Source organism: Juglans regia, chromosome 9 (genome assembly GCF_001411555.2).
Source record: "Juglans regia cultivar Chandler chromosome 9, Walnut 2.0, whole genome shotgun sequence".
Taxonomy (NCBI): Eukaryota; Viridiplantae; Streptophyta; class Magnoliopsida; order Fagales; family Juglandaceae; genus Juglans; species Juglans regia.
In genome coordinates this window covers 339,621-366,253 of record NC_049909.1, presented here as the reverse complement: position 1 = coordinate 366,253, position 26,633 = coordinate 339,621, and the positions used below count along the sequence as shown (strand labels likewise).

Below are 26,633 nucleotides of genomic sequence, written 5' to 3'. Positions count from 1 at the left end.
GCTTCATGTCCTACATCATCTTCTCTTATTTGTAGTCGGCTAAAGCATCTACAGTTCTATTGAGCTTTGATCATTACAATCTCTCTAGGGTTCAAAACTCAGCTCAGATTTTCGTGCCCGTTGATCTACCTTCTGCCTTAGTCCTGAATCCTTTTCATTTTTCAACTCAAATTTGTTCATGTGATTCATGGCTACTTTTGTTTGGATAGAAAGAACTCATCCCTAGATTGGAGAACTCGGATAGAAAGGTTCTTCTTCACAAAGATACTCATGCATATAAGTTTCTTATAGGTAAAGTTTTCAAAAGTCTCTCATCTTTACACAGATCTATAACCTTCGCACTACTACTAATCTTCTTTAACATTTTATAAGGATCACATATCTTCGGCTTGACATGATTACAATTGACATAGTGGAAGTAGTAGGATAAGAACTTGAGTAATGTCAAACCCAAAGAAATTGAAATCGACCCTGAAAATAGAGAAAACCACTTCGAAGTTTAAATAAATTGAAGTTAATTGATGGCTAAGAGAAAATCAAATGAATAGTAAGTTATCCTTTATGTAGGATATATCGTTAACCTAACCCTAACAACATAATTGTACAAAAAATATCCTTAAGAATTAAAAAAAGAAAAAAAGAAGCTAAGAACACACGAAAATTCAATTATCACAAAGTTGTCGCTGCAATGTTTAAATTTTAGGTTAACTGAAGATCTACCACTATTTTCTCTTATGCCTTTCAGCCTGCCAGAGCTTTTATCGAAATTAACCATGCAGTACAATTTGTTTAACCTTAAAACTTCCATTCAATTAGAATTTTCAAGGTACTTGGCTTGACCTCTTTCTCACAACTTTTCCTTTCAAATTTGCCCATGTTTTATAAACAATTTGTTAGAAGCTCTAAGATCTTAAGCTAGGATTGGGGGCTTGGAGAAATGTGTCACATGATGAAGCCTAGCGTTTGTGGAAGACAAAGGTAAGGGAGTATGGTTCGAGAAGGGGCATTTGTGATTAGGGCTGTTCAAAAAAGGCACATGCCCGATCCGACCCGAATATCAAACCGGAATTAGTTATAATCGATACCCGTTTGCTTTTTAACCGGGTAATACCTGATTCCAGTTTTTAGCTGAAAACGGTATCTGAAGGGGCACACTCTCTCAATCCCTCGTAGCTCTCACTCTCTCCCAATCCCTCAAAGCCAGTGCTGAATTCAGATCAATTCACGTAATGGTCTTCCCATTTACCCTCGCATGGAGGGTAGCTGCTCTCTCTCCAAAATAGCGACCTCCTCTTCCTCTTTCACAGCAGCTGAACCTCACACGAGACTAGCTCAGAAAGACTGATATTGCCCTACCAACCATCTCAATCATAGGTAAATTCCTTCTTTCCTTCACTAGCTCCAATCCTTTTCATCAATGACACTAGTCTATACTTCACAAGTGAGGTCCTTGCTCAATGAGCATTTTTGTTCGGCTCAACCCATTTTATGTATCTAGGCCTTTTTGTTTTTAATTGGTATCCTGAAGTCTGATTGTACAAACCTTTTGAATTGGTATATTCTAAGATTTCTCGATCTTTGGTGAGCTTCTTCAGTTTGTTGGGTACTGTAGAGTTCCACATATAATGGGTATTGGGAATGAACTTTATTTATCTGTTTGGTCATTTCTTGAGAGTTCTGCGATAGAGACTTTGATGGTGATAAGGTTGGTAATGGGTTTCAATTAATTGAGGAACCCTTGAAAAGAGCATGGAGATATTCAGATTTTGATAATATTTCGGAAGAAAAACCGAGCACCAATGTGGATGAAACCGAGCACCAATGGGTTTTCTTTGATAATATCAAGATTGATGCTAGGAGGGTTCTTGATGTTCTCGAGCAAGATGGCCCATGGTTTGATACGAAATTGGCTCTAGACGAATGGTATATAAGGCTTTCGGGACTTTTGTCAAGGGAAGTTCTATTGGGGATTTTGCAGAATATACATCATATTTGTTCCTGCTTTAATTGCTGTAAACTAAAAATAAATAAATATATATATTAAAAAATAATAATAATGATAATAAAATGGGTCGGGTTGGAATACCCGGTTTTCCAAAATTATTTTCGGGTCGGGTATTCAGTTAAAACGGCCAAATGGAATAGCTTACTTTTGGGTCGGGTCAGAAATGGTCACTTTTGGGTCAGGTCGGAGAATAATCCTATTTGAGAAAGACAAAAGCTTGGGTTACACTTTAATTCAAAGTCAACTAGTATGTTTAATTTCAATTGAAGGACGAGCTCTAGATAGGCCATCTATCTTAGTTTATGTTTATTTAGTGCTATCACTTTAACGGGTTCACCCAGTAGCTTATCAAGCCCTTTGGCATTAGAGCTGTAGCTTTAGAATTCTGTTATTTATTTTGTTTGGGTGTATTTTGGGCCATGGCCATGAGAAGGAAAAGGGGTATATATTGACAGTATATGTACTATTGGAATATTTTGTAAGAATCATCTAGAAATGTGATAAAAAACCTAATTTCTCTCTCTACCTTTCCTTCCTCTAGAGGTGCTCCCAAGCAACCATTTTTCTTTTGATATTCATTACAATTAGGAGTGTTACAAATCTCGTACAAGAGAGACACTAGTCTTTGCGCTAGCCAAGTACATACTATGATAGAAGGATCCATGCTAAACCATCTACAAGATGAGCTCACTACCCTAAAAGATCAACAAACTCCCAATATAAGAATTTAATAACCAAAATGAGAGACAAATAGATTCCATAGCACAATTGTCAGCCTTAACAATGGAATTATAGAGAAAAAACCAGAATGTCAGCCCTGAGGAATTCTCAAGATTCAAGGAAATTGAAAGACAAGTTAGCAGATAATTCTCCTTGATTTACTCTATGTTTTTGTTACAGCACAATCAATCAAGGACCTTGGAAACATAACTGCCATATTTGGAAAGCCAGTGCCCACACTCAATCCTTCTTGATTTACTCTATGCTGCTATTAGATAACTTGTAAAGTTATTTATTATTTTTGAATCTTCTTTCCTGTTTTGTTAGCTATCGCTAGTATTTTTAGTTAGTTCACTTTTTGTTCTTTCTTGGCCTGTATAAAGAGACCCTCTCGGTTTCCTTTGTAATCATCATTCATTTTTTTACACAATATATCTAAATGTATCAAGTGTCTCACAATACTTTGTCTTCATGCTATCTTCTTCTTAATAGAGTTATGTTTTATTTCTCTCATTCTTCATTTAATTCTAACATGGTATCAGAGCAGGACCTTTGACCTGTTCTTCTGCTCAACTTCTTCATTTTGATCTCCTTCCGCTACTGTCAACTCTCGTTCAAATTTCATCATGTCTACAGATGAAACTAGCGTGAATCCTTTAGCCGGAAATCTCTCACCATCTGAAGACCCCAACAGCCCATATTTCCTTCACCATTCTGATGGCATTAATACTGTTGTCATTACTCCACCTCTATCTGGCCCCAACTACCTATCATGGAGCCGATTATTCACTCTGGCTCTCTCTATCAAGAATAAATTAGGCTTCCTTGATGGAAGCATCACCACACCTGCTACATCTAGCAATCTTTATGGACCATGGGTCAGATGTAATAATATCATCCTCTCTTGGATCCTTCACTCTATCTCCCAGGAGATATCATCAAATGTCTGCTTCATAGGTGATGCGAAGAAAGTATGGGACAAACTCAAAGACAGGTTTGCACAACCTGACAATGCTTGCATTTATCAACTTCAACATCAACTTGGGACCATCATACAAGGAACTCAGTCAGTAAAGGAATATTTTACTCAACTGAATGCAGTATGGGAAGAGATACACAACTATCGACCATCACCAAACTGCTCATGTGGCCTGTGCACTTGTGATGCACTCAGTTTTGTTGGAGAAAGGCAGCAAACAGACTATGTCTTTAAATTCCTTATGGGCTTAAATGAGACATATGGTGGCATTCGAGGTCAAATCATCATCATGAGCCCCATGCCCTCACTTGACAAAGCTTTCTCCCTGGTACTTCAAGAGGAGAGACAAAGGCATGCTCGGGTTGCCATTCTTCCTGCTACAGAATCTTGTGCTTTAGTGGCATCTCACAATCAGACCAAAAAGAAAGATAAGTCTGATCTCACTTGTTATAATTGTGGAAAAACTGGACACACAAAAGATAAATGCTACTGGTTGATTGGATTCCCTCCTGATTTCAAGTTTACAAAGACCAAACAAGGATATAATCACTCGACAAATCAACCAGTCAACCTTCTAATGGCAGTGCAGCAGAACCTGCTCAACTAGTTTTGAGTCAAGCTCAAATTCAACAGCTCATGCTTTTAGCCAACTCTCAGTCATCACAGCTAAGCATAGAGGACTCGGGCAAAGAAAAAAATGCCTCACAGCAGACTTCATCACAGCCTGGTCCTCTCACTCATAGGTCCCTTATGGTAGGTATGATAACTTATCACTCATCCTCATCCAAAACTCCTATATTTCCCTCCAAACATGACCACCATTTTGCATCCATAACCACCTGCATTTCACACAAACCAAAACACATCACATGGATAGTGGATACTGGAGCCACAGATCACATGGTATGCTCCACCACTCTCCTCTCTTCCATCACTTCCACTTCTCGATCCTATGTATAGATGCCAAATGGAGAAAAAGCACAAGTCACTCAAATAGGCACTGTCCAGATCAGTAACACTTTAACCCTCCATGGAGTACTATGTATCCCATCTTTTACTTTTAATCTTCTCTCAGTCAGCAAATTAATTCAAACCCTTCTTTGTGTCTTATTTTCTCTCAAAAACAGTGTCTCATTCAGGACCAAGCTACATGGACGATGATTGGAATTGCTAGAGTACGAGAAGGACTCTACTTCCTTGATTCCAACTCACTAGGAAGTCCATTTGTCAATCAAAGTCCAGCAGCAACTAATTCTTATCTCAATCATTTATCTTGAGTCCAACAAGTTTCAGCAAGCCCAGATTTCATTTATGTCATTTTAGATTAGGGCATGTATCAAATCAGAGATTAAATTTAATTTCTTCTCATGCCTCGGATGTAAAATGTACTGATTTCAATCAATGTGATGTCTGCCATTTCGCAAAACAGAAAAGAAATCTTTTTCCTTCTGGGTTGTGGGGGTATTCATAGGGGGCGACGGTATTTAAAGTTTGAAATATGTGGTTAACAGCATATGGGTTTGTAGAGAGGGTTAGTGGTCGGTGGTCTTCATATCAGTTTTTTGGTACCCCAAGTTACATTCTTGCAAGCAAGTTGAAGGCATTGAAACAAGACTTGAAGAAGTGGAATTTGGAGGTGTTTGGTCATATTGACAACCAAAAGATTTCACTGTTGGAGGAACTACAGGAACTTGAGAATAAAGAGTTTTTGGGAGATAATACGGAGGAGGTGTTATTGAGGAAGGGATTGGTTATGGCAAACTTGGAGAGGGTCTTGCTATCGGAGGAGATTTCATGGCGTAAAAAATCTAGGGCACTTTGGTTGAAAGAAGGCGATAGATGTACGAAATTCTTTCACAAAGTGGCTAATTCACACCGGCGTAACAATGTCATAGAGTCACTTCAATCAGGCTCTCAGGTGATATCTTCTCCTTCCGAGCTAGAAAATCACATAGTACAGTATTATGAGTCCCTTCTCTTGGAATCGGTTACTTGGAGGCCGAAGCTTGATGCTTTGCATTTTGAGGAAATTGATTCGCAGAGAGTGAGTATTTTGGAGAGACCTTTTGTTGAAGAAGAGATCCACAAGGTCATATCTGGCATGGCAAAGGATAAAGCGCCGGGGCCGGATGGTTTTTCAATGGGGTTCTTTCAAACTTGTTGGGATATTGTAAAAGGTGATGTTATGCAGGTTTTTCATGAATTTCACTCCTTTCAGAAGTTTGAAAAGTCCATTAATATGACCTTTATTGCTCTTATTCCTAAGAAAAATGGGGCTTCGACTATTGAAGATTTTCGGCCTATAAGCCTGGTTAGTAGTGTGTATAAGATAATCTCGAAGGTCCTTGCTAACCGGCTTAGTCTGATGTTAGAACATACTATCTCCAAGTCCCAGAACACATTTATTCATGGGAGACAAATTATTGACTCAGTACTTATTGCAAATGAGTGCTTGGATTACAAGTTACGGGAGGGAAGTTCAGGTGTTCTGTGCAAGCTTGACATGGAAAAGGCCTATGACCATGTGAATTGGGAATTCCTTTTATACGTGCTTGAGAGATGTGGTTTTGGGATTAGGTAGATTGCATGTATGCATCATTGTATTTCTACCGCCCGATTCTCAGTTCTGGTTAATGGTACACCTGCTGGTTTTTTTGCTAGTTCAAGGGGTCTACGGTAGGGAGATCCTTTATCTTCTCTTTTATTTGTCATAGTTATGGAGGCTTTGAGTAGGATGGTGCAGGCTGCGGTTGGGGGAGGTTTCTTATCGGGTTTTCAAGTGGTCAATGGTGAGGGTGGCACTATTGTCATATCACATCTTCTTTTTGCAGATGATACATTAGTTTTTTGTGAAGCAAAGAGTAGCCAGATCCAAACTTTAAGAGCATTGCTACTTTGCTTTGAGGCAGTGTCGGGGCTAAAGGTGAATCTGGGCAAGTCTGAGATGGTTCATGTGGGTGTGGTTTCTAATATTCTCAAGTTAGCTAGTCTCTTGGATTGTAAGGTGTCCTCTTTTCCAATGAAATACTTGGGTCTCCCCTTGGGAGCAACTTTCAAGAATAAAGCTATATGGGATGGGATAGTGGAGAAGATAGAGAAAAGGCTGGCTAGCTAGAAATGGGTGTACTTATCGAAGGGGAGCCGTCTCACGCTTATCAAGAGTACTCTTACTAATCTTCTACTTCTTCTCCTTTTGAGTTAATCCATTGTGACATTTGGGGACCATATTCACAAGCCACACCTCAAGGACATCAGTATTTTCTCACCATAATAGATGACTATAGTCGAATGACATGGATATTTTTGATGAGGTATAAATCTGAAACTCGAAGCCTCTTGCAGTCCTTCATCCAAATGACACAAACTCAATACAATCTCAAGGTCAAACAAATCAGATCTAATAATGGAGCAGAGTTTTTAATGCAAGAATTCTATAATAAACATGGAATCCTCCATCAGCACCTCCTTTCTACTACTCGACCTTTGTTGTTCCAAGCCTCTCTCCCAACCAAGTTTTGGGGAGATGCTGTTCTAACAGCAGTTCACTTGATAAATAGGATCCCCACTCCTATGCTCAACAATCGGTCACCTTATGAGCTTTTTTTTTTCAGCCCCTCCTTCATATTCACATTTAAGGTTTTCGGTTGCTTATGCTTTATCTCCACTCTCAAACGTAACCGAACAAAGCTAGATCCAAGAGCTAGGAGGTGTGTTTTCATAGGATATGCACCAGGTGTTAAGGGGTACAAGGTTTATGATCTGGACAGTCATAAGTATAGCATCTCAAGAGACATCATTTTCCATGAAACTTACTTTCCTTTCCAGCATCATCACTACAATTCTACATCATCTTCATTTCCAGACTCCATTCTACCTTCTCTCCCTTCCAATGCAAACTTCCAAAACCCCCTTCCCTCGTCTTCCCTTCCTTCTTTCAATGAAAGAGATCCATTCTCACCTCATTCCCCTGATCTAGTTTCTCCAACTGACCCTTCTTCCCCTTTGCCACCCAACACCTTATCCTCACCTTGTCCTTTACCACAAAATTCACCATCCCCTCCACCCCTAAGAAGATCGGATAGGATCAGAAACCCACCTAAATATCTCCTTGATTATCACTGCAACTCAGCCTCATCACCATCACCTCATCACCCTACTGCTCATCCACTTGAGCATTACCTCTCCTACACTCAATTTTCTCCTTCTCACAAGGCTTATACCCTCTCCCTCTCTTCTACCCGAGACCCTACCACCTATGCAGAAGCTGTCCTCTCTGAGCATTGGATCAAAGACATGGCCGATGAGCTAAAAGCCTTGGAGGCCAACAATACTTGGACAATCACTACTCTTCCAAAAGGAAAGAAAGCAATTGGTTGTAGATATGTCTACAAAACCAAATTGCACTCAGATGGTTCTCTAGAAAGGCACAAGGCCCGATTGGTAGCCAATGGCTACACTCAAAGAGAGGGATTTGACTTTCATGAAACCTTTAGTCCAGTTGCAAAGATCACAACTGTTATCGTCTTCCTTGCTTTGGCAGCACTTCACAATTGACATTTGAACCAATTGGAAGTTCACAATGCATTTCTCCATGGGGATCTCGAAGAGGAGATCTACATGGATTTACCTTTGGGATTTTAGCCTAAGGAGGAGTCTATTACAGATCAAAATTTAGTTTGTAGGCTGCACAAATCTCTTTATGGCCTTAAGCAAGCCTCAAGGCAATGGCATTCAAAATTTTCCAGCTCACTCATTGCCATTGGTTTCCAACAATACAGGTCAGATTACTCTTTATTTACAAAGATTCATGATGGCCAATTTATTGCATTATTAGTGTATGGTGATGACATTCTTATTGGAAGTAGTGATCTTAAAACAATTGACTCGATCAAGACATATCTGAACAACCAATTTAAAATCAAAGATCTTGGCATCTTAAAGTATTTTCTTGGCTTAGAAATAGCAAGATCAGAAAAGGGAATTCATTTGAATCAAAGGAAGTATACTCTTGAGATTTTAGAGGATGCTGGTATGCTCGGATGCAAGCCCATCAGCACACCAATGGAATTAAATCATAAAATTTCTCATTTGACAGCAGATCCTCTCATTGACATTACAAGTTATAGGAGGTTGGTTGGAAGGTTAATTTATTTATCCATTACAAGACCTGACATCACATATTCTGTTAACATCTTGAGTCAATTTATGGATAGGCCTTCACAGATCCATCAGCAAGCTGCACATCGAGTCTTGAGATATCTCAAAGGATCCATAGGCCAAGGTCTCTTATATTCTTCCAAGTCTGCACCACTTCTCAGAGCATTTAGCGACTCAGATTGGGCTGCTTGCCCTGAGACCCAAAGATCTACCACTGGTTTTTGCATCTTCTTAGGAGATTCTTTGATTAGCTGGAAATCAAAGAAGCAAACCACCATATCTAGGTCCTCTACCGAAGCTAAGTATCGCGCATTGGCCAACACAAGTTGTGAGATTGTATGGTTGATAAACTTGCTGCAGGATTTTAACACAAGCCATCCGAAACCTGCTCTCCTATATTGTGATAATCAGGCAGCCTCACATCTCAACAAAAATCCAATGTTCCATGAAAGAACAAAGCACATTGAGTTGGACTGTCATTTTGTTAGAGAAAAAGTGCTTGCTGGAATCATTACACTAGTACATTTGAGTTCAAAGTTACAGATTGCAGATATCCTAACGAAGGCTCTACCTACTGCTACATTCTATTTTCTAATGTCCAAGATGAACACACTTAATCCGTGTGTCCACCTTGAGGGGGAGTCTTAAGATTCAAGGAAATTGAAAGACAAGTCAGCAGATAATCCTCCTTGATTTACTCTATGTTTTTGTTACAGCACAATCAGTCAAGGACCTTGGAAACATAACTGCCATATTTGGAAAGCCAGTGCCCACACTCAATCCTTCTTGATTTACTCTATGCTACTATTAGATAACTTGTAAAGTTATTTATTGTTTTTGAATCTTCTTTCTTGTTTTGTTAGCTACCGCCAGTATTTTTAGTTAGTTCACTTTTTGTTCTTTCTTGGCCTGTATAAAGAGACCCTCTCGGTTTCCTCTGTAATCATCATTCATTTTTTTTACACAATATATCTGAATGTATCAAGAGTCTCACAATACTTTGTCTTCATGCTATCTTCTTCTTAACAGAGTTATGTTTTATTTCTTTCATTCTTCATTTAATTCTAATAGGAATCTTCTTCAGGTGTGCCACAGAGGGAAGAACCAATCAACCATCAACAATAGCACGTGGGTGGGGTTCAGACTAGGACCTTGCGCCTTGACTTCCTTGTTTTCCATGGTGAGGATCCTGCATGATAGATTTACAAGTACATCAGTTCTTTAAAGTTCATAATACTTTACCTCAACACCGTATAAGACTAGCCTTATTTCACATGGAGAGTAAGGCCCTAATTTAGTTTCACGATTTGGAAGAATTTGGACAAATTTCTGATTGGGACTCATTTATTAAAGTTATGCTGGTGAGATTTGGACATAGTGCTTATGATGACTCAATGGAATTTCTCACTAGACTAGGACAAAGTGGAACTGTAGAGGAATACAGGGTTAGATTTGAAACCTTGTCTAATAGGTTGAGGGGACTTTCTGATACTTACAAGCTAAGCTATTTTTCTTAGTGGTTTAAGAGATGAAATTAGATTACATGTAAGAATATTTAACCCACCCAACCTAACAACAGCTTACAACGTAGCAAAATTCCAAGGAGAAAATTTGAACATATCCAAAAAAACTTTTGGGACCACTATTTCATACTCTCCAAACCCTAGGGATACTGAACATCCCTAATACGAATCTAGGAGATACATCCAAAAGCTTATGAAAAACCACACTGTCAATCCAAAAACTTAACCAAGCCAAAATGAAGGAAATGAGGGATAAATGGCTATACTATTATTGTGATGTTAAGTGGGGCCCAAGGCATAAGTGTTAAAGCCCAAAACTTTACCTACTTAAGGAAGTACTTAGAGAAAGAAGGATCGAAAGCACAAGAGGAAGAAATGGTGGATAAAGGAGAATTAGTAACAACAAAACTGAATGCCACTCAATAAGACCTTGAGATTTCATTGCATGCATTGACAGGCTCCCTCAACCCAAAGAACAATGAGAATAAAAGGATAAATTGGTGCACAATGGGTAACCATCTTTATAGACACATGGTCAACACAAAAGTTTCTTGATCCAGTAGTAAGCAATAAGCAAATTGATTACATTGAGAAGGTTAATGTGAAGGTTGCTAGTGGTGAATTAATCCCTAATGAGGGAAAGTGTAGTGGGGTTCGAGTTACAATCCAAGGGACTATGTTTATTGTGGATGTGCAAGTCTTAGTCCTAGTTGGGTGTGACATGGTGCTAGGAATCCAATGGCTCCAAGACTTAGGGTCTATTTTGTAGAATTTTGAAAAGCTCACTATGAAATTATGTCATGAGGGAAAGAAAATTGAGTTAAATGGATTGGCTAGATCACAAATGATCGAGGAAGGGTCAGTTAACAAGTATAATGGGTTGGAAAAGAAGGCATCATTTTGCACATGTTGGAGGGAGGGTTGGAAAAAAAAAACAGAAAGCGGGAGGAGGTGAAACACCCCCAGCCATACAGTCCATAGTAAGGCAATTTGAAGATGTCCTCTCCAAACCTAAAGGGTTGCCCCCACCAAGAACACATGACCATGCAATCAATTTAATTCCTGACACTAAACCCATATCTATAAGGCCTTATAGATATCCTTATTTCCAGAAGGATGAAATTGAGAGAATATTACAGGAACTATTATCCTCAGGCGTTATACAGTCCAACCAAAGCCCATACTCTTCTCCTGTGTTTTTGGTTAGAAAGGCAGATGGGACATGGAGACTTTGTGTAGATTACAGGGGTCTGAACAATGTTACAATTAAAGATAAATTTCTTATACCTGTGGGAATTGATTGATGAGAAAGAAGCTACTACATTTTCTAAGTTGGATTTGAGATCCGGCTACCACTAGAATACGAGCCCAATGATGTGCACAAAACAACATTTAGGACTCACAAATGGTGCTACAAGTTCCTACTTATGCCGTTTGGATTGACAAATACACTTTCCACACCCCAAAGCCTAATGAAAGAGTCATTTCGCCCTCACTAGAAAAAGTTTATTCTTGTTTTTTTTTATGATATTATTCTGGTTTATAGTAAAAAAACGTTGGAGCATGAAAAATACTTGCAAATGATCCTAGAAACGTTGAGATAGTACAAACTATATGCCAAGCAGTCCAAATGTTGGTTTGGATGCACTTAATATCTGCTAAAGGGGTCAGGGCAGATCCTGAGAAGCTTAAATCCATGAAGGAATGGCCACTAACAAATTCCCTGAAAGCCTTGAGGGGATTTTTGGGCTTAACTGGGTACTACCACATGTTTATTAGAGGATATGAAGAGATTGCAGCACCCGTGACCAGAATGCTAAAAAAGGACAATTTCCATTGGAGTGAAGAAGCTGAAGTGGCTTTCCAGCTATTGAGTGTGATGCATCTGGTAATGTTGTTGGAGCATTGCTTATGCAACAGGGCAGACCCATAGCTTTCTACAACCAAACTCTCAAGGGGAGGTCCTTGATGATGCCAACTTACAAGAAGAAACTCTTCACTCTGGTTTCAGCTATACTTTGATGGAGACCCTATCTTTTGGGATAGACTTTTGTGGTCAAAACCGACCAACAGAGTTTGAAATACTTACTGGACTAGAAACTAGGATCCTAATGCAGCAAAAATGGATACCTAAGCTATTGGGATATGACTTTATTGAGTAGTAGAAAAGGGGCTGAAAATAGGGTAGTGGATGCCTTATGAAGAAGAGAGACTAAGGAAGAAGAAACTCCAATGTTGATCTCTTTTCTAACTATAGATTGGCCGGATGAGTTGAGGCAACATATACTAGGGATGAAGAGCTATAAAACCTTATTAAACTTTACTTGGAAGAGAAGTTGAGCTCAACTTACACCATGAGGGATGGACTACTTTTGTACAATGGCAAATTGTACACTCCCTAGGATGAAGGATTAAAGAATAAGTTATTAGAGCTTACACACAGTAGCCCTTTGGGGGGAGGGGGGGAGGGGAGGACTCATAGGTTATGACAAGTCCATACAAATGGTAAGGAGAGATTTTTTTTTTGTCATGTTTAGAAAGGGATGTGAAGGAATTTATTAAGAGTTGCGATTTGTGTCAAAGGGTGAAGGCAGGCAACGCATTGCCCAGTGAGTTACTACAACCCTTCCCATTCCCTCGACCCACATAAGCTTGAACTTTATGAGGGGCTTCCAGGTTCTCGAGGATTTAACAGTATTTTAGTGGTAGTGGACAAACTCACTAAGCCCAACCACTTCATAGCCCTTAAGCATTCATACACTGCCAAAGATGTAGCAGAGCTCTTCCTTAAGAACATCTTCAAGTTGCATAGGTTACCCCTATCCATTATTTCAGACAGGTATAACACATTTACAAGCCATTTTTTGTAGGAGTTATTTACACTTCTGAAGTGCAAATGACCCTAAGCATAGTCTACTACCCCAAAACCGGTGGTCAGACTGAGGCTGTGAACAAAATCCTAGAAAACTACTTAAGATGCTTCACTCAGGACTAACCTAAGGACTGGGCTCTATGGCTACCACTAGTAGATGGTGTTACAACTCCATACCACACCTATCTACCAAACTCACATCATTTGAGGCACTGCATGGATACCCACCACCAAGGCTCATGGACTACATACCAAGCATTGTGCGTATGGACACAGTGGAAGCTAATCTCTCTCCAGAGATCAAATATCTCAATTACTTAGAAAAAATCTACACAAAGCCCAAAATATAATGAAAAAACATGCAGACCTAAAGAGGAAATAACAAGAAATTCAAGATAGTGGAATGGGTATCTCTAAAGCTCCAGCCAAAACGACAGATATCTGTTGCACACCGGCGCTACCTCATACTGGTCCTACGGTTTTTGGGTCGTTTCATGTACTACAAAGGGGTGGGAATGTAGCTTACTGCTTGGATCTGCTAGCGACCTCATGGATCCATCCAGCTTTCACATTTCCCAACTTAAAAGGAAGATTGGAGCTAAGTATGTGATAGTTCTTGTGCTTCCACCAACTGAAGATAAGGAGTCCTCAGCCCTAAATCTGAAATAGTCGTGGGACTGGTTAAGGCTAGTAATATAGCAAAATTGGAGTTGTTGGTCAAGTCACAAGTACAAACAAAGAAACATGCCGAGTTTTGCTATGTACAAGTAAGTTTGCGTATCAATCTGCATACTAATATTATTATTTTCATATTCTAAATTCAAATTAGCACCGTTTTCAATAAAATCTACTTTTTGACCAATCATATTGAATGGGCGTGCGTATTAGTGTGCATAATCGCTTACAATTAGATTTTTTCAAACATGCCACCTGTGAAGGTAAATTTTTTTTTTTTGAATAGGGACGCCACTTGGGAAGCTTATTCTCGACTGAATGAAGCTTTTCCCCACCTCGCAGGCAAGGTGTTTTGAAGGGGTGGGTATATCACATACTGAAGTTTAGGGTTTGTGGAAGATAGACGCAACAAAGGATGGTTCAAGAAGGGGCATCTGAGAGAGACATAAGTGTGGGTTACACTTTAGTTCAAAGTCAACTAGTTTGTTTAATTTCACTTGAAGGACGAGCTCTAGATGGGCCCTCTACCTTAGTTTATGTTTATTTAGTTGTTTCACTTTAATGAGTTAGCTCAGTAGCTTACCGAGCCCTTGTTTTGGCATTAGAGCTGCAACTTTAGACTTCTGTTATTTACTTTGTTTGGGTGTATTTCATACCATGTCCATGAGAGGGAAAAAGCGGTCACTAACAGTATATGTACTACTATAATACTTTGTAAGAATCATCCGGAAAAGTAATAGAAGCCCTAATTTCACTCTTTACCTTTCCTTCCTCTAAAGGCACTTCCCTCAAATAGAGCAATCTTTTTTCTTGTGATTTTCTTTACAGTGGGGAGTGTTCAAAATGTGAGACAGAGGATATGGACTCAAGTCCTCTTCATCCCTGTTTTTAATTTTTTTTTTAAGTCAAGTAGGCATTACTTTGATAGTGCGGTGGTGTGCTAAATTAAGGAGTAATTATGTTGCAGTCCCTGAATAGGGTACTCTTCGCGCATGCCCTACATGGCTCACTCCACGTAGATGATGAAGCGCATTGTTTCATTTAAATTTAAGTGGGAAAGGACAACTCGTATGAAATGCTTTGTTTCATTCAAGAAGCAAAACTTAGTTTGGATTGAGAAACACTCTCAACCCATCTCATCTTATCTCATCTCATCATTACAAATTTCACAAATTCTCATATAAAATACAATAAACAATTGAACTTTTTCAAATAGTAAAACAATAATAATATTAAAAAAATCATATTTGAATAATATTTTATTCAACTTTCATCTCAACTCATCTCATCTCAACTCACTATTCAAACCTAACCTTAGAGAACACCTGAGCTGTTGAGCATCTTCATCGCCTTCCTTCTGAGCCCTATCCTCCGCCTTCCCCTTGATGCCTTCATGTGTGGTATGATTCCTAAGCTGGAGAGGTCCCTTCATCCATGTAATGCATTGTTGTTATGAACCCATGGAGTAGGGAGAAGGAAGACAAAGTGGAGCTAGGGTTTTTATGAACCCACAGAGGAGCTAGGGTTACCGGCATCGAAGACAAAGTGGAAGACAAAGTGAAGTTTCGAAAGTTAAGTGTTGGAAGTCAGTTTGAAGTTAAACAAGCCGTTCCCAAAATGCACAACAGCAGCGAAAGTGCACCATTTCAATATTTCCAAGCCACATGCACTGTTTCAATATTTCCAAAGTGCAGCATTTTAGCTGTTATCAAGATGCACCGTTTTACTTGTTTATTTCTTTTACTTGTTATAGAACCTTGTATTGCAATTTTTTGCTTTATTCCGTTAGAGTCAAGATAGGTGTCCATATGTTATTGCTTTGGGTAGTTACTCCTACATGGGTATTAGGATCAGACTATGCACATGAAAAAGGCATTTGAACAATTATCAAGAATTCTGAATTGAAGATTTTGGAGGTTAAGGGGCCCTCAAAGAACCCTATATCACTTTCCTTTTCCATTCAACTATCTCAACCATTTCACAAATAGTTCATCTACATTCATTTTTCCATTACAAATCTATACAAACTTGCATCTGCTACAGCCATTTTACAACACAGAATTAACAGGATTATTATAAGTGGAATCTAGAGCCTAACGTTCCTAATGGCTAAGAATATCTGCACCAAACAGCAACAACAAGACATGTTACTCTAGCATGATCAATCCATTCACAAGATAAGGGAGCAAATGTCTTATATGCTAAGAACTATTTTAGCAGACCAGACTCAACATCCCAACCATGAACAACACCAGTAGCAGGAACCAAACCACGATGCAAGTCCTGAAGGTGAGCTGCGTAGGCAAGGACCCAGAGGGGTCAAGCTTGACTTCCCTCATTTCAGTTGGGATGACCAAGCCGGATGGGTTTTTAAGGTGAACCACTACTTTACCTTTTACCAAACACCTGCTTCGCTGAAGCTATTAATGGCTTCATACCACATGGAGGGAGAGGGCCTCAAGTGGTACCAAGATGCTTGATATAGAGCAGTTCACAAATTGGTATACCTTCACTGAAGCACTCCAACTACGCTTTGGTCCCACAGCGTATGATGATCCAATGGAGTCCCTCACTAGGCTAAAACAATCCTCCATTGTGGTTGCATACAAAGCTCAGTTTGAGTCTCTCTCAAACCGTCTCAAAGGCCTTTCTGGCACCCATAAGTTGAGCTGCTTCCTTAGAGGACTTAAAGTTGAATTTCATCTTCCTCTTTGGATGCTCAATCCTGTGAACCTCAACGCAACATTTGGCCTAGCAAAAATACAAGATGAGTACTGGGTTAGCACACAAAAAACTGATAAACCATGGGGAGACTGAAATACCTACCAAAACGGAAGTCAGTGATCAGCTCCTAGCACTAGTACATCCCAAACACCAAAGTCCCCTACTCCTATGAGGAGGGTGTTTTCTAGCCAAATGGATGATAAACGAAAGTGAGGTTTATGATTTCACTATGACGAAAAATGGCACCTGGGTCATGTCAGTAAATCCCCAAATATCTATTTTTTCAAACTGCTGACCATATTTGTGATGACAAGGGTGAAGAGGTGTTCTATGACACCATAGACTTAAGTGACATAGCTCCAACAACAACAACACCTGAAGGCCGAACCATTACAATTAATGCTTCATTGGTGCTGCATGGACATATTGGTGCTACATCTGTGCTTATTTTAGTGGATACAGGATGTACTCACAGCTTCCTGAATCCATGTATTGTAAAAAAAAACTAAGCTACAAGTTAATAGTGAGCTGCAATTAAAAGTGCAAGTGGCAAATGGTGAGATGATAGAAACTTTGGGAGCCTGTAATGAGGTGGTTACTAGGATCAAAGTGGCCTATTTTTAACCCTCTTATTTTGTATTACCCTTGGCTGGGTGTGATGGGGTATTAGGGATTCAATGGCTGGAATCCCTTGGGTCAATAAATTGGAAATTTTCTGCCCTACGTATGCAGTTTCAGTGGGAGGGACAAACAATTACATTTAAGGGCCTTCAATTACAAGACACTTTATTTACTAACTGCCACAAGCTGTTTCTCAACTCTTGTTGCAAAGGTAAGGGTTTAATCCTACAATTATATGCCCAACCTGCACTAGTGACTAATGAGGTGCAAAATCCTGAGATTAGGAAGGTCTTATCATCCTTTAAACATGTTTTTGACGAGCCCACAGGGTTACCACCCGTGAGGTCTCATGACCATTGCATTGTCCTCAAGGAAGGCACAAGTCCCATTTCTACACGGCCTTATCGATACCCCTACTACCAGAAGTCAGAAATTGAAAAAATAGTGGCTGAATTACTTAAGACAGGTGTCATTAGGCCAAGCTCTAGTCCTTTTTCATCCCCTGTTTTATTGGTCTGAAAGGCTGATGGAAGTTGGTGCTTATGTGTCGATTATCAGACACTAAACCAGGAAGCCATTAAAGAAAAATTTCTTATTCCAGTGATTGACGAACTCTTAGATGAACTACATGGGGCAACTATGTTCTCAAAGCTGGATCTCAGATTCGGCTATCATCAAATACGGGTAGTACTCGAAGATATTCCCAAAATGGCCTTCCGAACTCATGAGGGATACTATGAGTTCTTGGTAATGCCCTTTGGGCTTACCAATGCGACCTCCACATTTCAAGGGCTATTGAACACCATTTTTAGGCCGTACTTACGAAGATTTATCTTAGCATTTTTTGATGACATGTTGGTGTACAACACCACCATGGAGCAACACATTGGGCATTTTAAACTGGTCCTACAAACCTTATCTTCAAACTGTTTGTTTGCTAAACTGTCCAGGTGTCAATTTGTGGTGGCCGAGGTTGATTATTTGGGTCACATTGTCTCGGGATTGGGTGTTAAATCTTACCCAAAGAAGGTAACAACAATGGTTGATTGGCCAACTCCAATTAATACTAAAGCTTTGAGGGGCTTCCTAGGCTTGACTGGGTACTATCGGAAGTTTATACGGGGTTATGGCCTTATCGCAACACCACCCATAGCTCTTTTGAGGAAGATCTCTTTTACTTGGGTTGATAATGCTAACGAGGTTTTTTTTGAAGCTTAAGGCAACAGTCTCTAGCCCACTAGTTTTAAAGTTGCCTAACTTTTCACAAAAATTTGACATTGAGTGCGATGCAAGTGGATGTGGGATGGGGGAAGTATTAATGCAAAAGGGCTAGCCTATTGCTTATTCAAGCAAGGCATTGAAGGGTAAAGCTCTAGTCCTTTCTACTTATGAAAAAGAACTCCTAGCTCTAGTCACAACAGTCCACAAGTTGAGACCCTATTTATTGGGCCAGACCTTCATTGTTAAAACTGACCAACAATCACTCAAGTATCTATTGGAGCAAAAAGTGGGCCTAATTAAGCAGCAAAAATGGATCACAAAATTAATGGGCTATGAGTTTACGATCTAGAATAAACAAGGAAGGGAAACTAAAGTGAATAACACCCTTTATCGGAGGCATGAACCATATTCGATTCAAGGGGGATTTCTGGGCCTTATCACATTTTCCACCCCAATGTGGATAGAAGAACTTAAGGCTACATATGCAGCTTCACCCGAGTTGAAGGAGATTGTAGAGCAGCTTACTATTGGTCAACAGAGGCCTAAAGGTTACGTTTTAAGGCAAGGGTTGCTCTTCAAAAAAGGCAGGTTGGTCATTGACCCTCAGTCCTTGTTCAAGGCTAAGGTCCTCAGTTTTATTCACTCAGATCCCCATGCAGGCCACTCTGGTTATTTGAAAACATATAAGAGAGCAAAAATAGATTTCTATTGGCAAGGAATGAAGAAAGACATCAAGCGACTGGTTCGGGAATGTGATATATGCCAAATAAATAAAACTGAAACCACTTTTCCACCTGGTCTTCTCCAACCACTCCCCATTCCCTCACAAGTCTGGGAGGAGATCTCAATAGATTTCATGAAGGGTTTACCTAACTCCCAAGAGTTCATTTTAGTATTGGTAGTCATCGATAGACTAACCAAATATGGCCATTTTTAGCATTGGCACACCCATATACAGCTGCTAGGGTGGCACAGTTATTCTTTCGCGAAGTTTTTAAGTTACATGGACTTCCCAAGATTATTCTCTCAAATCGTGATCCTATTTTTCTAAATGTTTTTTGGAAGACTTTATTTGATTTGAAGGGATCTGTCTTACACTACATCTCAGCCTACCATCCACAAACGGATGGTCAGACTGAGGCCATAAACAACACCCTTGAAGGCTACTTACGTTGTTATGCTGGATCTAAACCTAAGGGCTAGGTATAGTGGTTACCACTAGTCGAATGGTGGTATAACTCATCATACCACATTTCAACCAAAATTTCCCCATTTGAGGCCTTATATGGTTACTGTCCACCGAGATTCAGTTCCTTTGTTTTGGGTACAACACTCAATGATGTAGTAGATCAACATTTAACCACAAGGGATCAGATCAAAAATTTACTTAGACACAATTTACAGTAATCTTAGCAACGCATGAAGTTTTATGCAGACAAAAAAAGATGTGAACGTGAGTTTGAAGAAGGGGATTTGGTTTACCTTCGCTTGCAGCCCTACTGCTAGAGCTCCAACGCCACACGCCACAACCTCAAGTTATCACCAAGGTTTTATGGCCCATTTCAAGTGCTCCAAAGGGTCAGGAAGAAGCTCGATTTGCCGGTGACTTCACGCATTCATTCAGTGTTTCACGTTTCTTGTTTGAAATGCAAACTAGGAAACCAAATATGCCCTCTTCCCACACTTCCTCCAGTCAATACAGAGGGGGAAATACAATCGGAGCCCAAGAGCATCATCGATAGATATTTGAAACGACAAGGAGACCATGCCATCACAGAAGTCTTGATCGAATGGGTTGGGGCTTCTTTGGAGAAAAATAGTTAGGAGCCACTTTTGAAGATGAAGGACCTCTACCCACACCTTATGGGCAAGGTCCTTTAACAGGGGAGGATTGTTATGAGCCCATAGAGTAGGGAGAAGGAATACAAACGAGCTAGGGTTACGGGCATTGAAGACAAAGTGAAGTTTCGAGAGTTAAGTGTTGGAAGTCAGATTGAAGTTAAACAAGCCATTCCCAAAATGCACAGCAGTAGCAAAGTGAAGACGCACCATTTCGTCCAAGCCACACGCACTGTTTCATCCAAGCCACACGCACCATTTCAGTATTTCCAAAGTGCACCATTTTAGCTGTTATCAAGATGCACCGTTTTACTTGTTTATTTCTTTTACTTGTTCTAGAACCTTGTATTGCAATTTTTTGCTTTATTCCGTTAGAGTTAGGACATGTGTCCATATGTTATTGCTATGGGTAGTTACTCCTGCGTGGGTATTAGGATCAGACTATGCACAAGAAAAAGGCATTTGAATAGTTATCAAGAATTATGAATTGAAGTTTTTGGAGGTTAAGGGGCCCTCGAAGAACCCTATATCACTTTCCTTTTCCATTCAACTATCTCAACCAATTCACAAACAGTTCATTTGCATTCATTTTTCCATTACAAATCTATAAAAACTTGCATCCGCTACAACCATTTTACAACATAGAATTAATAGGATTATTATAGTCATCCCTTTCCCATGCTTATGGAAGTCCCTTCATGCCCTTCAAGCGATGTCCCCTTCCTGTGCTGCAGAGGCCCCTTCGACCTCGACGTTCCCCTTGTGCCGATGGTTTTTACATTACAATCCAAACTGTGAGAGGTCGGCCATCTCTCCATTTCAATTATTCATTCTAGTTTTTCTTTTAAATTTTTTTATTATTATTTTGGAAGATTGATGCTTTATAAAAATTATATACGTCCTGTGTAGGGGGTTTTAGATTATACATCCATCAATTGGTAAAACAATGTAAACTTGGTTTTCTTGGTATAGCGGAGCAGTTTTGATTTCTACAACATTTGATGATGTATAATATAATGTTGTTGTATTAGTATTTATACTAATACTATATCATTATATATTTTAGTATAGTATAATATATCACTATATTATATATTATAATATACTATAATATATTATTACTATATTATTATATACTATAATATATATACTGGAAAAGTCAGACCGAACTGGACTTCAACAAGCAAAACTTGAAGTACCGAGTTAGAGGTATAACCAGTGCAGTTCTTCAAAACTCAAAATTGGTATATACCGGCTCGGTTATAAAATATGTCCAAAATGGGACCGAACCGAACCCGTTACACCCCTAAATAGAAGTGCTATTAATCATCCTTCTTGCCATCGTCCTCCTGTCATCCTCTAATGTGGTGTTCTATGTCTTAGGGAGAATCGTATGAGGAAGCGATGGAGTTCGCGAATTAGTCTTTTGATTCAGATTCGGAGTTGAATGTTGCTTTGAAGAAATGAAGGGGGGTGAAAAAGAAAAGGCCGTTGGTTGTCCTGGATAGGAGGACTAGGTCTAAAAGAATTATTTAATTTTTTTAATGCAGATACTTATATGGAATATTAGGAAAATTCGTTCGTCAAAGAGTAGGTTTCGGCGCATTTTGAATAAAAATCGATCGTAAGTGGTGGCGCTTTTAGAACCTTTTCTTTTTTCTAATAAATATCGGCGATGGGCTAGGAGGATGAACCTGCCAAATATTTTGAATAACGCTGAAGTAGGGGATAAAGTTTGGTTGTTTTGGGAAGTTGGTTTGGAGTTTGAGTTAAGTTCCATGTCGGATCAAGCTTTGTCTGGTTGGTTTGTTAGTGGTAATGTGTGGGTCTTGGTATCCATTGTTTATGCAAGCTATTTTCAAAGGAAGAGAAGGGAGTTGTGGGATTATATGTGCGCTCTAATTGCGGGTGTTTGGTCGTGTTTTGGTGGTGGCGAGTTTAATTCTTGTATTCAAGGTTGTGGTTTTATTAAGCTTCCTTTTGTTGGTCAAAAATTTTCTTGGTGTAATGGAAGACTCGGGAGGAGGAGGATTTGGGCTAGGTTGGATAGGGTCTTGGTGAACTTCTTCAGATGTCTTTGAGGATGCTTGTATGAAGTATTTTCTGTGAACTTCTTCATATCATTATCCTATGTTAATTCATTTGGAGAAGGAGAGGAGTGGGGTTAAATATTTTTGTTTTCAGCATGTTTTGGGGACTCATGAAGGTTTTTTACCATTGGTTATGGAGGGAGACTCAAAAATCACGCATCAAGTGGTTAACGGAGGCAGACTCAAACTCGGCATTTTTTCATGCTTACTTGCGTATTAAAAAAAAAGAATAAGGTGATTCAACGCATGGACCTTAGTGATGGGATTTCGTTAGAATCATCGGAGGTGCATGAAGCGGCAGTTCAATTTTTCCAAAACTTATTATCAGCATCCTCAGTTGAAGTGGATGAGGAGAGTTTCTGTTTACTGGCTCCTGCCATTATAGAGAGTGAGAATCATATTTTATGTGCGCCGCCATCTTTAGAAGAAGTTAAATCCACTTTGTGATCTACTTCGCAAGATAGTAGTCCTGGGCAAATGGGTTTTCAGCAAGTTTTTTCATCCTTGCTTGGGATGTTGTGAAGCAAGATCTTCTTGATATGGCGAGGGGCTTTTTTTGAAAGTATTCTATTATCTATTTTTTGGGGGCTACTAACATTATTTTGATTCCGAAGGTTGATGAGCCGGAATATTTTGGTCATTTTTTACCAATTAGCTTGTGTTCGGTAGTCTATAAAATCATGGCTAAAATCATGGTTTTTAGATTGACACCAATTATTGGGGGCATTGTTTCACTGAAGCAAGCCGTGTTTATTCGTGGTCGAAGTATTCTTGACAATATGTCTCTTTCTCAAGAACTTGTTCATGGCATGAATCAGAAGACTAGAAGGGGTAATGTCATGATGAAAATTGATATGATCAAAGCCTATGACCGTGTGGATTGGAGTTTTTTTGTTGGAAGTTCTACACCGGCTTGGATTTTCGGAGAAGTGGCAGACGTTGATTTTTAATTCCATTTCCTCTCTTGTTTTTTCAGTTATGTTGAATGGGAGTTGCAAGGGGTTTTTTAAGCCTTCTCATGGTCTTTGTCAAGGGGATCCTCTCTCGCCGTATTTGTTTATATTGTCGGAAGAATTGCTTTCTCGTATGCTTCATCATGAGTTTCAGTTGGGGAGAGTGAAGTATTTTAGTTCAAATGGGGGTGTTCGGATTTCTCATTTGTTATATGGATGATCTTTTGGTTTTTACAAATGGTGGGAAGGCGTCTATGCGAAATTTGGTGAGGGAAGTATGAAAACTTATCGGGGCAGCTTGTAAGTTTGAATAAGTCTTTTATTTTTTTCTCCTCAAATTTGCCCTTTATCGGAAGGAGCAACTGAAGTGAAGTTCGGAGTTTGTAGAAGGTGTTTGGCCTTGTGTGTATTTGGGGATGCCGCTACACAGAAGGAGGAAGACTTTGAGCATGCTCGACCTTTTGTTGGCGAAAGTGTAAAAACAATTGGTGGGTTGGAAGAGTAAATTACTTTCGTTTGGAGGATAAATTACTCTTATTAAGCATGTTCTTAATAGTGTGCCCATTCATTTGTTGTCTGTGATGAATTTGCCTAAATGAGTTTTTGCTAAGATTAAGCAAGTTTTTTCTAACTTCCTTAAGCAAGTTTTTTGCTAAAATTACTCGAAAATGGGTTTCCTGGCATTGTATTTGTTTGCTGGTTAAGGAAAGTGGTTTGGGGATTTGGGATCTTTCTGAGGTCCGACAATCATTGTTCATGAAATTTGATTGGAAGCTACTTATGGGTGGATCTCTTTGGTCAGACTTTTTCAGGAAAAAATGTGTGGAATGAGCATGTTGCCTCGATTATGGTGGTGCTAAAGGGCTCTTGTTTTTGGAAAGGAGTTTTGCAAATGTTTCCTTTGATGTTAAGGCATTCGAGATGGCTAGTCCGAGAAGGGTCTTTGAATTTTTGGTATGATAATTGGCTAGGTGATGGGCCTATTGTGGATTACTTACCTAGAGTGGGGGATTCCAAGTTGTAGGTTCGTAATTTATGGGAGGGGGTGGAATGGAATTTTGATTGTCTTCGGCAACTTGTAGATGAGGAAATGGTTCAGAAAATCATTCAATCAAGGTTGAATGTTCTCGCCGGGGGGGAATGATGTTCTAGTTTGGAAGCACATGGTTGTTGGGGTTTTTGCTACTAAGTCGGCTTGGAAACTTATTCGTTCCCATGGTAGTGTTTGTCCTTGGAGGCAGTGGCTATGGCAGGTTCATGTTCCTAAATTGATGTCCTTTTTGGGTTGGCGGGCACGTCAAAATGCTATTCCGGTAGATGAAATTATTAAATAGCTTGGTATCCCTGTTGTTTCTAAGTGCCATTGATGTGATTCTAACAAGGTTGAGTCATTGGATCATGTGCTTTATGAGAGGGGGAGGAAGGTTTGGGATTTGTTTGCAGCAATTTTTGGCATTCAACTACCACAAACATGTGTGGACTGGTGTATTAATTGTATGGTGGGTGTCGGGCTTCCCTTTCCTCGTAAGTTCGTTGGCTTCATGGTATTATTCCTATTCTTAGTACTTGGTCCCTTTGGAGAGCTCGTTGTGCTGCACGTATGGAAGATGTTAAATATGATTGGAAGGGAATTATTCGGATGGTAAAATTCAATGATCATTCTTAGATGTTAATACATCATATCAAAATATGCTATGACATGCCATATCTAAAATTCTCACTTAAAACAATTTAAACTCTTAATCCAACCTTAATGAACTCGATTTTGATTTAAGCATGGTAACATTTTTCTAAACTCATCCAAAAATCACTTCAATACTTAAAACCTCATTCTTGATCATTCTTGGGCAGTTTTGATTATTCTTGACTCACCCTCTTGTCCTCTCTTCATGGATGTTTTATGCAGGTCATGAGTCACTCTTGGAAGGCTCTTTTAGATGGTGGAGGGTGAGAGATTGACTGCCAAATGCTGATGAAGTGGCAGCTCAAAGGAAAGGGTGAAGGGAAGGGTGTTGCTGAGTGGTGGTCGTTTGATGCCATCGGTTTTGTGTATTTTCTTGTGGGGAAACTTTTGGTCAATTTTCCATAATACATTTGAGGGTCTCTTAGGGATTGTATGGTGATGGAGGTGGCATGAGGGTATGGGTCATTTGAGAGTAGAAAATCAAACAAAAATGCAAGGCATTTGGTTTCCATCCAACTAGTGTTTAGGTGCATTCGATTTTTGGGTTTTTGGCTTGGTTGTGGGAACCAATTTCGTCCACCACTAAGTCTGCATTGAGAAGGGTATTTTGAGGTGATAAAAGACAATAATTCCCTTGCAAAAATGCACAAAACATTTGGGCTAGGGGTTGTTCAGTCCATTGCACATAAGGGCACACAAGTGTGCCGATTGGTGTGAGTTTAGGGTTTTGACATGTCATTACCCTTAATGACATGTGTGGAGATTTATCTAGGGTTCTAATATGATCTAATAAGGATGCCACTATATAATAAAACAAGAAAATATCAGATAAAAAAGACAAAATATTAAGAAGGAAAATTAAGCTCAAAACATGGTTTAAAGATCACTAATCATGGATAAGTTGATTAATGTCCTTAAATCAAGCTAGAAGCTTAATTATGGACAATTGGGAGTCCTAGGGGGGCATGGGGGTACTATTTGGGCTTGAGGGAAGCCAATGGTATGGTGTATGTGGGCTTCAAATAGATGTGTGAAAATGCATGACAAGGCTTTGGCCTTGTTGGGCTTAAAAAGACCATGAGAGGGAGTTGCATGTTTTATGGGCTTTGGGTGTGGGTTAATGGGAGGCCTTGGTTCCAGATTTTAAGAGGTCATGAGGCCTCAAGATCTACAAAGATGGGGCTTGAAAGGCTTGTCTTATCATAAATGGGATATGGGTCAAAACTAACACCAAGTTAGGCCCAAAACTCTTATGCCTTCCTCACACTTGCGCCATACCTTTCTAAGGCTAACCCACAAAGACTTGAACTCTTATAAGGCTTGGTTCAAGGCTTCTAAGTCTTAGCCCATAACATTCTAAGAGTGTAAGGGCCTTAAGTGAAGCACTAATGAGCTTGCTTACTAAACCACCCATGCTTAACCCTTAAGCTTAACCACTAATGACACTAAGTGCCTTAGTTTAATGGGTAAAACAAATCTAACTGACTCCCTTAAAAAAATAATAAATCTTATGCTTTAAAATTATAAAGCCCAAAAATATAATATAGTATTATAAGCTCATTCTAATGGA

At 39.4% G+C, this 26,633-nt stretch overlaps 1 long non-coding RNA gene across 2 annotated transcripts; it reads left to right on the top strand.

Annotated features, from left to right (window-relative positions):
- The first annotated feature begins 1,147 nt into the window (after positions 1-1,147).
- Positions 1,148-25,705, top strand: LOC118349485. 2 transcript variants are annotated; one of them, XR_004802441.1, is made up of 3 exons: positions 1,148-1,374; positions 9,946-10,041; positions 25,286-25,705. It is a non-coding gene; the product is annotated as an uncharacterized LOC118349485 (long non-coding RNA). The 2 variants fall into 2 exon arrangements; XR_004802440.1 differs by lacking the exon at positions 25,286-25,705 and adding an exon at positions 14,218-14,588.
- The last annotated feature ends 928 nt before the right edge of the window (positions 25,706-26,633 follow it).